Consider the following 13,444-nt stretch of genomic DNA (forward strand, 5'->3'; position numbering starts at 1 on the left):
ATTTTTCCAAATCTGCCTGCACCTATACATACAATGAAGTGCATTGGTCTGTTTAAAGGGCTTCATTCATCTACTTGTGTAGTTAATATGTATGGCAATACTTAATTCAGGTACACAATTTCCCAGCGGTGGAGGAAGTAGTTGATATGAGGGGGGGGCTGGGCTGACCCAGACTTATTTCTATAGTTTGGTAAGGTGAGACCAAAAAAAAAGGTCACAACCAACTGACAAGAGCTTTCCACTACCATTTCTAGCTGATAAACTATATAAAAATCCTTACATAGCTCGCTACACACTGACTACTTTATAAAAGTGACTGCTCTATTAGAGTATCTCGATCTTTATCACGGTTTTCAGCCCCACTCCAAGAAAGATAATTTCGGTGTAATGTCATTCTGAGGGGGGGCTAAGCCCCCTAGCCCCCCCTTTCCGCCGCCTATGCAATTTCCATTGAAAATGCTCTCAGATTCAATCTTGTATTGTTCAAATTTCAAAATTTTCCACTTTCAACATTTTTATTCTAACATGCACCTATTCAGTGTTGTGCAATTGTGAGAGGGGTGCATCATGTACTTGGTTGTCTGTACCTACCCAAACTTTTCCATTAGCAAAATGCTTCAGAGAGCCATACCTATAATCTAAAGGCAGTATATAAAGTATCTACAGGCAGAAAATATTATGAATTTTATGTGGAAATGTCTCCAAATTGCAGTATTTTAGCATCTATTTTTCAAAAATTTCCTGGGGGGCATGCCCCCAGACCCCCCTAGTTCTTTGCACACCTCTACCCAAGAGATTAGTACCTTGAGTTAGCCCCCCCTTTTATAAATCCTAGATCCGCCCCTGCTACTGTGTATCATCTGGTTGTTGATTGTGTTTATCCACCCCCAGAATTTGTTGACATATGCTGTTAAAGCACTGCGAAAATAACTCACATTGCACCAGCCTAGTATGATGAAAATCACTGTTTAAACTTATGCGGATTAGGCCATACCTATTTGAAAAGTTGTTGCTTGGATCCGACCGGCCCAATTTTGTGTAGAAATTAAGAAAAGAAAAAATCAGATCACATCACACCTAGAAATTAATGTGTTAATTAAATCCACACAAAAACAGCCAAGCTGTGAAGAAATGGTGTGGCTTTAAAAGCTTGGGTGAAAAAGGTGAAAGGAGGCAGCCAAGAAATGGCTACAATGATGTTATATAATGCTAATAGATGTTAACAATGCACACAACCATTATTTAAAAATTTTAGCATTAACATCATTGCAGCCATTTCTTGGCCACCACCTTTGATTTCACAACTTTTTTTCATCCAGGCTTAAGGCTGCACCATTTTTTCACAGCTTGGCTGTTTTTGTGTGGATTTCACTTTTTTCAAGTTTGTACTTTATAAGGCCCCAAAACCAGCCTATGCATGGTTGACTTTGAGGTTTGTTTTGGCTCACATTTCTTCTTTTCTATATATGCATATATGCAGACAAAATGATGATTATTGAAGACAGACTTAGCTACAAATGTATTGCATTGCATGATTTACTTCAATAATATTTTTAATACTCTAATAGAGTGCACATTTTTTGAGGATTTCTAATAGAACATACATAGGATGTTCTAGAACAATCTAGTACTTCTATTGGTAGATCTATGAAATTACAAACGTTTAATTATAAGCAGAAATTTCATTTATAAAGCAAAAATTAAGTGAGGTGATCAGCAGTTTTAGTTTTTAGTTTAGTTTTTAGTAAAATTCAGATTAAAACTTTTAGTTTTAGTTTAGTATAGTACACTAAAAGGAATTTATGCTTACTAAAGTAGATTTTAGTTTAAGTAAACAACACTTTTTTACCACGTGGTAACTGCTCTATAGGAGTATCTCAATCCCGCGATTTTACACTTGTTTGGTTTACGCTTTATAACTTTGTCACTGTAACTCTATTGTTATTCAAACTATCTAAAGGCACTGCTATGATGATCAGCCTGTCTACACACCAATCTCAAGTTATTGTGGGTGTACAACAGGGAGTCCCCTGCTATTTTCTCTTGTGATTATGGATTTTGTTCAATCTGTAGGACTCCACAGCAGTGCTTGTCTTTGACTATGGTATCTGGATGATGGTACATTTATTGGCCCACGGTCTTCCCTAATTGCTTTGTTCACAACAGTCTGAAATTGACAAGGATAAAACATCCTGACTGCCTGGCAAACTCCTGTAAACGTTCAACCGTTAATCAGATGGCTGCAGGTTCGAGGCTGCCCAGGTCCAGTCATGGATTTTTTTCTCCTTTCTCCACCTTTTCAAACACACTTTCTGTAACAACTTTAAAACAGGCTGTAGGACCAGGTGTCCTACAGACCTTCAGCGCTTGTGCTGTAAAGCCTTAATAAATAAAAAAAATTAAGAATGCTCTCGGGATGGATCAGCTTTCGGTCTGCATTTAACCTCACTAAGTGTGAGGTCTTCTGGCCTTCGGGAGATTCTACCTTTCCTGAGTTTCCTGCAGCTGTTCGTAGAGTGGGCATGATTTCTGGGGGTGTTTAGCTGCTGGGTTGCCCCCTATTAGTAGGGCAGATTTTAGAAAACATGGGGACAGGCTGGATAAAAGCACCAATGTTTTTTTGGTGATAACTGAGACCCTTTTCAACATTTTCATGCTAGGAACCCAATTAAATAATTGCCCCTAATCAATTAATTTCAAGTGACTGTTCTATTAGAGATTTTATCATTAATTTTGTGCTACCAATGTGTTTTAATGGATTTTAAGACACTGTTATGTTGCAAATGTTTATGAAATATGTTCTGAGCATTCAATGACAAATACTAATCTATTTCACAAAATAAATAAATATAATCATGATGTAAAAATGTTATTCTGGATTTTCAAGTAGATAGTTACATTTACATGGATTAGTGCATGTTAAAGTGGCTTTTTTGCAACTACATCTAGTCCCACATCCCTTTTCACTTTTACAACTGCATTTTACAAACTACATGCATGCACTGGAAGCTATTGGCTGAGTAGTCCAAACTGGAATCTTTATCAAGTTCATCCCAATTCCAATCCCAAGAATCTGGCGTAGATTGATTTTGCTGAGAGTTGTGACTAGAAGTCCAAAGGCTTGCTTGATAAGTGGCCCTTTTAGCATGTTGCAATAAGGCATCTGACGTTGGTGGAATATTTTCCATTGACTTATTTTCCCGACAAAATAATTCCATTCTTGCTTCATCTACATCTTCCTATGTGCTGCTTTTGTTATATAAAAGAACTGTATACCTTTCCAGCATCCTAAAGTGTGAAGTTGCAGCATAAAAATTTTCAAATGGTTGCAGTGATATTCTAGAAAATACTGATGTAATTTCTGGGAAGCTATTCCAAGCTTCCCAAGCAGTTTTTTTGCCTCTTCTATAAAAACTTGATGTTGTATCACAGCCTGTGAAGCTATGAAACAATGGCAATGCAATAGATTTTTCCTCACCCAGATTGGAGCAGATGGTGTTTATATGCCAAAAAGCAAAGTTTTTCCCAGTACCAAATGCCACCCAAATGTTTGCATTAGAATTGACAGAGAATAAATGCGATAATTTTCCAATAAGGATGACGATTACATCTGTGTCTACAGTGCGTACAAGACAAGTGCTTAGCCCTTTCTTCAATGAATCAATCAGGTGAATTACAAGTCTCATATCTGCTCCCTCATGATTACACTGTTGCATAGATTGAGTAGCACTGTTTGTCAACACGAATGGGCCATCAGTGACAAAGACTTCTTTATTATCTGGGTATTTGAATGATATAATTTTACCAGATAAGAACTTGAACAGTTCCTCTTTATTTCTTTCATCACGCAAACAACTCTTCCAATTTGTTGATACCTTGTTTTTTCCTGCCACCTTTCGTCAAATACCCAGACCTCGCCTTTCCCTGGTAGAAGCTTTGATACTGTCAGTAATGTATGTATCCCATACTAGATCAAGCCGTGAACAGTTTTCAAGCTGTCTGACTAGGTGAGGTATAAATATTGAATCAGCATATTCATCAAATGTAGCGACACTTACTGTTGGTAGAAGGTGAACCAAAGCTGCACCATCAATAACACTGACATCGAAAACTTTGGGACATTCTGCTTGGCCATCTTGTGGAATCAAATTTAATAGATCAGATTTTTTTGATAATCGCAGTTTACCATTGTCTGATATAGAGGGTGGAAAGGGCTGGTTTTCATGACTGAAAAATGTTTGCATATCACAATCCCTATTTTTAGCTACAATGTATAGTCGTGAAAATAATGACACATCATTTTTCCGATTTTCAACAGTCTTGGACTGCTTTGATTTTGACTTTTGTTTTGGGCATTAAAAAAGTGAAAGATTGTTTCTTTTTATCGGATCATGTATAGACCTAGTGCAATCAACAAACACCGATTTGTAGTAACTATTAAACTGCTCTCTTCCCAAAGCTTCGATTGTAAAAACAGTGTCTACTGCTGACTTGTCCATTATAATTCCTGCATCCAATGTTGACAAGTCTTCAGATTGATCTAAAAATGGGTTACCCATGTCTCCAAATGCTTCCACCAAAGAAAGAACTTTCATTTTAAAATTGCTTTGTGTTGAGTGTCCTTCATCATGATGAAAATGATCATCATCATCTTTACTTTCCAAAAATTGCTTCTCGAATTCTTCAATTAGCCATGCCTGTTCTGGTCCAGAAATTAACCATTTCCTTAAAGCAGCAGGATTCTGCAAAAGACCAATAGCACCACCAGCCCCTTTTACACAGGCATTGTTTTGTTCATGAGCCTGGTCAATGGGCATTGCAGAAAATCGATTTTTGGTTTTCTGTATAACCCAATGACTGTTCTCATAAAACTCATTGTAAATAGATGTTAGCAAGTTTTACATATCACGAATATGCACAGGCATCCATCATGCATAGTGATAGTGATCCAAGGCAAAAAACCATGGTGTAATTGCTTTGATAGAATCAAGGTATAGTGGAAAATTTCTCTCACGGTGAGCTCTCACAAATATTAGGTCAGATAGCTCTAAATTGAATACAGTGTCCCAATACAAAAACATGGGACAGGTTTTCCTCAAGTTTTCTTTCCATTCTTGTTGGGAGCTAAATGAACCACCTGCTTGTAAAAAAAGCCTTCTTTTGCAGTATTGCTAGAGCTGATGCACTGACCTGGTGAGCATTTCTTGTTTTCATAAGGTGAAATGCATTGAGAAAACTTTCTGCAGTGCCTGTTGATGCTACACCAGATTGTGTGAGAGCAGTCACCCATCCTGACCCAACAAGATAATCTCCAACAGAACTCCACAAAGCCATCTCTATGTGAAGGCCACCCATCATAGCTACACATTTGTCTTCACCATGCATATCTGGCCATTTCCATTGCACTAACTTGGCTAAAGCAAATAGTGGTGCATCAAATGCTATAACTGGAATCTGGCCTGGGTTTAGGAAGTGTATGGCTTTAGTTTGTACAGTGATTCCATGCTTCACCATTGCAGCAGAAGCAGCATACTCATAAAACAAAGACATTAATTGAGAAATGCTTGCGCATGTAACTTCAGATTTAAGATAATGTATGATAAGCAGCCCATGATATCCGTTCTTCTTTGTCTAACTCTTCCTTGCTTATAGCTTCCATAACATGCTTCAGCCAATTGTGTTCAGTCTGCACTGCTTCATTAAAATGTGGATGAGACAATAATTGTGCTTGTTGAAACAGAGGGAACTACAACAGCATCTTTCCTCAGAACAACAGCTGGTACAATTGTACAGCTATCTAGCAACTTTGGTAGCTTTTTAGCTGCAGAAGCAGTATTTACAGTGGGTTGGGGTAGTCCTTCATTACACAGGGTAGGAAATTGAAAAAGACTGATACCTGTTCCATGAAAAGATTCTCTAGATGTGGTACTTGAAGGATTGTGGTCTAAATTGTCCAGAACACCAACAGTAAATAATCCATGCCGTAGCTGATGAGGGCACACTAAACCAGTTTCATTGATGGAATTACAAAAAGATGTGGCTATTTGGTTTTCAAGTTCCAAAATCCTATCATAACTGACAGAAAGACTCAAGCGGTACAGTTCAGAAACTATTTTCTTCGATCTGGTTTGTGTATGCATTTTCAGCCCTAGATAGAGAGGCAAAGGTGGCTCAAATTTTCTGTAGTGATGATGTGAAGATTTAGATTGTCTATTGCAGTTAAAAACGATAGTCTGTGATATGGTTAGGCAGCTTTGTGAGTCTTAAGGTTCAATGGTGCATCCATTCAATAGCATTGACACAAATTACTTGACATTTGTTGGAACTGATTGTTGCTGGCAGTCTACACCAAAGGAGCCATTAAATTTTGCAATGTTAGAATTCAATATGTCTTCGCGAATGACTTTAGCAGCTTTCGCAAGAATTATTGCATCGTCTTCATAGTTACCATTCACAGCTTGCTTCATTATCTGTTGCATTTCCTTGTAAAAATAAGCAGTGTATTCTTTCCATCACTTTGAACTTGAGCTTGAGGAAAATGCGAAAGTATTTACTCCTTCAATCTAGCCTTGTTTATTTCTTTGGGAATACCAAAGAAACTCAGCGCTTTTCATAGAGTGCTCTTAGTTCAGAAAACTTGAATAAAAAAACTCCTTCCTTTACTGAGGCTTCTACATGCGACAAAAGCTCAGCAAAAGCTCTTGCTTCAAGTTTTCTTTCCTCAATTAGTACACTAGAACTTTCCTCGACTTCTCTTAAGTAAGACCTGTGATGATTGCGGAGCTTAGCTAAACAACTCAAATGATATTTAGATTCCACAGCAATAAGGTCCCCTCCTTCAATTTTTGTGAGCAATGAAGTGTCGTTCAGGTCTTTATCAATAGTACACACACTACTGTCAGTTTCCAACATGCTGAAGTGATGAAGCTTACCACAGCCTTCTTCACAAAAAATGCATTTGTCCTTATCTAATGACTGGCGCAAAGGTCAAGTGCGCTTGGGACCACAAATATTTCCAACCTCTAATTCAATGTCTGGAGCATTCCTTTTCCTTGCTTTTTCTAACTTATCTTGACCAAATTTCAAATGAAAACTTTTGTGCCACTTTGCTTTATTTTGTACAAAGTCTTGTACTGTTATATTTTCAAGTAAATGAGTCAGTGGTAATAGTAAAATTTCTAATTCTTTAAAATCCTTGACTCTTTCAAGGAAACATTGATATGGGATAGACTTATCTGCTTTGCCTGGTGCATTTAATGGACATTTCAAAATTTCAGTTGCTTGCTGCTGACAGAGAACACACAAGGACCAGTCCATGATTTTGAAACTAACACTGTTCTTACAGCAGAGATGACTCTACAGCACAAACAAATCAGTGATTTCAAGCATCAAGTGTTTTATATTACCTGTATTCAGTCTTTGGTTGAACAGGAAGTCTTTGTTTGAGCAGGAAGTTGAAGATTATCACAAGCACGTGGTTGTATCAATAAGCGCCTCTTAAAACAATAAATTATTTCTAGAGGCGCTTAAGTCAGAAAACTGCTCACGTGTTTATGTATACTATATCTTGTGTGTATTTACCTTTAAACTGACATAGAACTGAATGTTTGAGTTGAAACTATTGTAATTACAAAATACAATTACATGCTGTTATTTTGAATTCTCAATTACAAACCCGAGGGCTCCTAGCATAAAATGACATCTAACCATCTCATGGCCATGTACAAAAAGTTTGATGCTTATATCCGCTCTGTCCCCATCTTCTTAAAAATACCCATTTATCTGCCCTACTATATGGGGTAGTTTAGACTTCTATACTGAGTGTTTTGATCGTAGCCTTCTCCACTTGTCTCAAGCTGATATAATGCTAAGACTGTCCTCCGCTACTGGACCCTCCACCCAGTTGTGGAGGAAGATGTTTGACTTGTTTGCTTTCTGTGTGTGTGTTTAAAAAAAAAGTATTTCTCTATAGTGAAAAAAAAATTTTTTAAGTTATTCCTATACTCAAGTTTTACTCTGCAGCAGTGACAGAAGTTTGATCTTTTTTACATGAATAAATGCTCATAACTCCTTGGATATTCCTCAGTTTCACAGCAAACTTGGTAGGTGAATCCACCATTACACGCTCTTCATTTGTGCTAAAGATCGAGGCAATCAAGTTACACGTTTGCATTTTATAGCAATTTTTGCAAAGTATGTGAAAAGAAATCAAAATCCCCGTAGCCCCGTATGACATAAGAAGAAAAAGGAACTTTATATCTTGCAAATGGCTGTTGCAAATTTAATCAAATTTGCTGTGTGGCTTACCCTAACTGGTGGATAGCTGTAATGCAAAAATGGTGTGCTTTGGAGAAGGGGCCATGGAGCTATGCATGTGTGAAAAAGCTATTTTCTTTCCTCCTGTCAATATACTCACAGTGTGGTGCACTGGCTTTCTTGGCCATTCTACACACTACTGTGTGTCTTGATGTTGCTGAATGATTACGATACTCTAATAGAACTGTCAGGGAGTAAACGTCTGCTCTCAAAAGGCATAATATTCCATAATATGTAATCTATGCAAAAGGCAATGTATCTGTAGGCGTAGATCCTTTAAGATCACACTGGCTATGAAAATCTACGATATGAAACTTCAGTGCTGTCTATAGCTCTTTGGGTTATGTATGTAGCCACTAGCTACGTAGCTCTAACCATAAGGTATTTGACATGTCTGTGGACAGTGCAGTATAAATGTTAATTTGAAACATGGTTTCAGTTCACTTGTATGAAACTGAGACCAGCTAGGTTTTTTTTTTTTTTTTTTTTTTTTGCCAATACCAACCAATCCATTCTGTTGTAAAAACAATCCGAGCAACAACTTTTCAAACAGGTATGTCCTTAGCATTGCAATGCACAATTAATACATGCATTTTGCATGTGATATTGTGCTTTGCACATGATTTGTCAAGTATGGCGGATGTTGTAAGATTGTTATCCTCGTATGCACGTCTATCAATAAACATGGCTGAGGAGCTGTATCAGCGAGATCTGCTTTATGGGTATAGTAGGTTTTGGCCAGAAGGGTGAGACCACGATGGGCCCAACCCAGCTCCCAATCGTGTGATCCTATGCATCACATGAGCATTTTGGAGCATAAATACTATGTAAAATGAAATCCTGATAATATATTTACAAACATTTAGTTATATAACAATGTTGTATGTGTATGTTGCTAGGTATGTTGTGTGTAGGGCATAGATGAAGAACAATTTTGTCTGATTCTGCCTCCCTGTTATAATAACAATTACGTTTTATACTTGAGTTACCAAATTAGCTAAACTTAGGGTGTCAACAATAGTAGCTAGCTACCTCCAATAATAAGAAACCATACAGATGATCACTATTATGTATCTACTAGAAATCACTGTATCCGGTCCTGCACTGTGTTCAGTTCATTTCACACAGCACAGGCTCACTCCAACCATGCTTTAGCATCTGTCTAGTTATTGACATGAATTTGAGGCAAAGCTGAGACTGATTCGCAGTAACTAAGATATTCTATAACTGCTGTGATATAGCATAAGTCACCAATTATCAGCAGGTATATACCGATTATCAGCACCTGTAAAGTATACAGACTACAGAGTACGGTGTATATAGAAGCCACCCAGTAACGCTGTGGGCTGTAATACCCTCTAAACATTTCTTACAATTGCTTTCATTCAGTAATTATTGCTCTTAAAGTGCTCTACAAGCTATGTTGGTTAACCATGAAGTTGTGTAAAAATAAATTTTACATTGGAAACCTTTGTAAAACTTTGTGAAACAAGAACTGTATATTGCACAAAAATTTCACAAGGTACCGGAGAGGTAATTACTCACAAATTTGCACAGTCTGCTGCTAATTGGTCAATCACTGAAGTACAGGGTGCTGATAATACTGAAGTACAGGGTGCCAATAATAGGTACCTAATGCTGATAATTGGTGCATGAGAGGCTTTGTGATTTCACTTAGAACATGGTACACTGACGTGAGATACTAAAGACTGCTCTAGTCCACACCAGGAGTTCATACGTCATTACAGTGAATAATTACAATTGCTTGATGAAATGATGCCGATAATTGGGGGCTTATGCTAAATGATTTCTATCCACTCGCAGGTGTAACCCAGGGTATTACACGTACACCTCAAGTATGCCTGGAACGCCTGAAGTCGCAACACAATCAAACGGATTACACACAGAAAGTACAAGCACACGTGACACATCACACACTGAAAGTGTAAACAAAGTCTGTAAACTATATATTATATCACTACTTAAATACTAGCTATTAGTTACAGTGTTACACAGGTATACATATGACTTTTTAATAGTCCCAGTGAACTCTTTTAAGTAGCTATGGCTTCACTGAGCAAATTTGTGACATCAAAACTAATTTTAAGACATAAAATTAATGATGTTTCCTTCTTACTTGTAGTAGTGGCTTTTTATTTTAATGTGTTCTAATTGTTTCACTCACCAGTCTGGTCCAAAATGGCTACCACTAGAGCTGGTTAAGAGTGGAGAATTGTTATTGAGTGTGAAGGAGATAATCCCTATTGGAGTGAGTTGTGTGCAGCGGCAGAGGAAGTAGTTGATATGAGGGGGGCTGGGCTGACCCACACTCATGGAAATGATCTACATTGTCTCTGGTTTTGTAAGGTGAGACCCACAAAAAAAAAAAGGTCACAGCCAGCTGAGAATAGCTTCCCACCTCACCAGCTACGCATTTATAACCGACAAACTACATAAATACACAAATCCTTACATAGCTCACTACATACTGCTCTAATACTGTGACTGCTTTATTAGAGTGACTGCTCTATTAGAGTATCTCGATCTTTATCGTGGCTTTCAGCCCCACTGCAAGAAGGATAATTTCAGCATGATGTCATTCTGAGGGGGGGCTAAGCCCCCTAGCCCCCCCCCCTTTCCGCCACCTATGGTTGTGTGTATATTGCAACTGTATATTCGGGATAGTGGAAGTGACTAAACAGGAGGGACCAACCTTATTGTACATAACCAACTTGTATCAGCCATTGTTATAGCCTTGCTATTATATTTAGGATTGATATGTAAAATTTGTATTAGTAATGTGATCTTATATACCATTAAAATGCTATAGACTCTTCTATTGTCTGAAAAAGAGGCATCGATGGGCTCCTTGACCCTCTGTATATGATTATTTGTCATTACAATAGTTCCTTAGTTATCCAAACACCCTTGTTCCTAGAGTAGACAAAAGTGCTCAGATAAGTGAATTTGTTTGGGTAAATGAAGCCCATTGATTTATATACAGATCTCTGTTCATTTACACTAATGACAAAATCAAACAGTGAGTCTTAGTGATCAGATAATCAAGGTGTTCGGATAACTGAAGTTTGGATAAGCGAGGATCCACTGTAATTGTATTTACAATTCAGGTGCAAGATTATTCTGAAGAGAGCATATCACTGTAGAGAGTGATGAGTGATTGTCCGTATGTGTGTCTGTTCATCTATTAAAGTATTTATTTATTAAATGCTATCCCACTAGGGACCTGTGAGAAGGCTAAAGCCTGTGAATACAGGGAGTCTTTAGTGCTCATAAAAGATCTTACATGTATATTTAAGTGCTTGAAAATATGATGAAACTAATAGCAGGAGTTCAGAAGTGCTGCAAGACACTTTCAGCACTTATAAACTTCTGCTAATACTGTATGTGATATTATCTAAGATTAGTAATTCATGTGATCAGAATTTGTCTTTGTGGTTGGTATGTGGTCTATACTACATGTAATAGTTGTGTTGTGCTGGTTATTAGGAGACTCAGTGGATGGAGACTCATTAACTGGTCAGTTAGAGATAAGGTCTTACAGTGATGATGAGTTACTGAACTCTCGACGATCATCACTTCATCCTGTTAGTACTAATGTCAGCCTCACAGGTGTGTGGTAGATGTGTAGTGTAACAGTTACATTGTTTATCTAACAATTCCCCATTATTCTCACCTAAGCTAGATGAAGTTGTGGATGTACCCAGTGACCCTCATTACTGCTGAACAAAACAAGACATAGAACATGCCCTCAAGAACTCTCCTCTTCCAGGGAGGAGTAATAGTCAACGTAAACAGAACGGACAAGCTAGTTTAGTGTATGGGCTGTCTGGGATATGATAGTGAAGGTGGAAGGATTGAAAGGAGACCTCAGTAAGTGTGTACGATTGTCACATGTACAGATTTCTGTGGAATGCTCTTCCACCTCTAGATTTGTCATTATCTATTGATGTTTTGAGAGCAAAACTTTTCAACATTTTTGGTCAAACTTTCTTAGACATTTTGATCAACATAATCCTTGTAGTTTCATGTTGTGTGTCCTTTGCTCCAGATGTAATTTAATCCCCACAATTCCCTTATATATAGCTTTAATTAACTTGGGTGGTGGTAGATTGTACTTAGTCTAGCATACCTGTTGTACATGTAGTACATAATCACTTTGTAATTGTATATGTATGTATACGTATATTGTAACTGCAGCAAAATCATTAATAAATAATTAGCCATTAGTAAATTTAAATAGTTGAACTTCAGTATCATGTTTGCTACACAGGATTTCAGTAGCCTTCTTTAGTGGAATAGTGACTAGTAATTTTGAGAAGAATGGTTTAAATACTTCAAGCTGTTCTAGAATATTGAACATAATAATCTGTAACCAAAACTGCATCATTTTAAAAACCTTTTTGGAGCATTTCCTGTACTAGCAGCTTCTGTTTGATAATAAAATAATTTGAAGAGTGAGTAGTATGACTAGTGTTCACACTAGGATGGTAACGTGGCACCACCTATGCTTCATAATGAACAGAGACGAAACTATAGGATTATGTTGAATCCTCACAGACTATAATGGCACATTGATCATGTGGCCATCCTTGCACCACTGCTTCACATCAAACCAGGTCCTTACCATTACCACAACACTTTCAGTATTACATATTGTTGATCAAGTACAGTACAGTACAATGAGTGACAGGTTACTATATATTTACATTATCTGCCTAAACACAGTTGATATCTCCAGTAGTTGTTGTCATATGGACAATTATCACATCATATTCCTCTACAGGTAATATTGAACTATATGTGAAGATCAGGTTGAATTGGTAGGTGTAGTTATTGTTGTTGTTTGTCATAACTAAGGTTGTCACATTGTAGTCAAGTTGTTGCCATCATGTAGTGTTGTTAGGTTGTTGTTATTGTTGTGTTATGTTATAATTATTATATTGCTGCTGTCATTATGTTTTGTTGTGCACTGCTTTGGTTTATTAATTTTATTGCTCATTTTATTCATGTTACCATATAGCATATAGTGGGTTTTTCTTGCAGACAAATTTAATCTCGCGAGGTGACAATCTCGTGACATTAAATTCCTCTTACGGATTTATTACTT

Source organism: Dysidea avara, chromosome 6, assembly GCF_963678975.1.
Source record: "Dysidea avara chromosome 6, odDysAvar1.4, whole genome shotgun sequence".
Classification (NCBI taxonomy): domain Eukaryota; kingdom Metazoa; phylum Porifera; class Demospongiae; order Dictyoceratida; family Dysideidae; genus Dysidea; species Dysidea avara.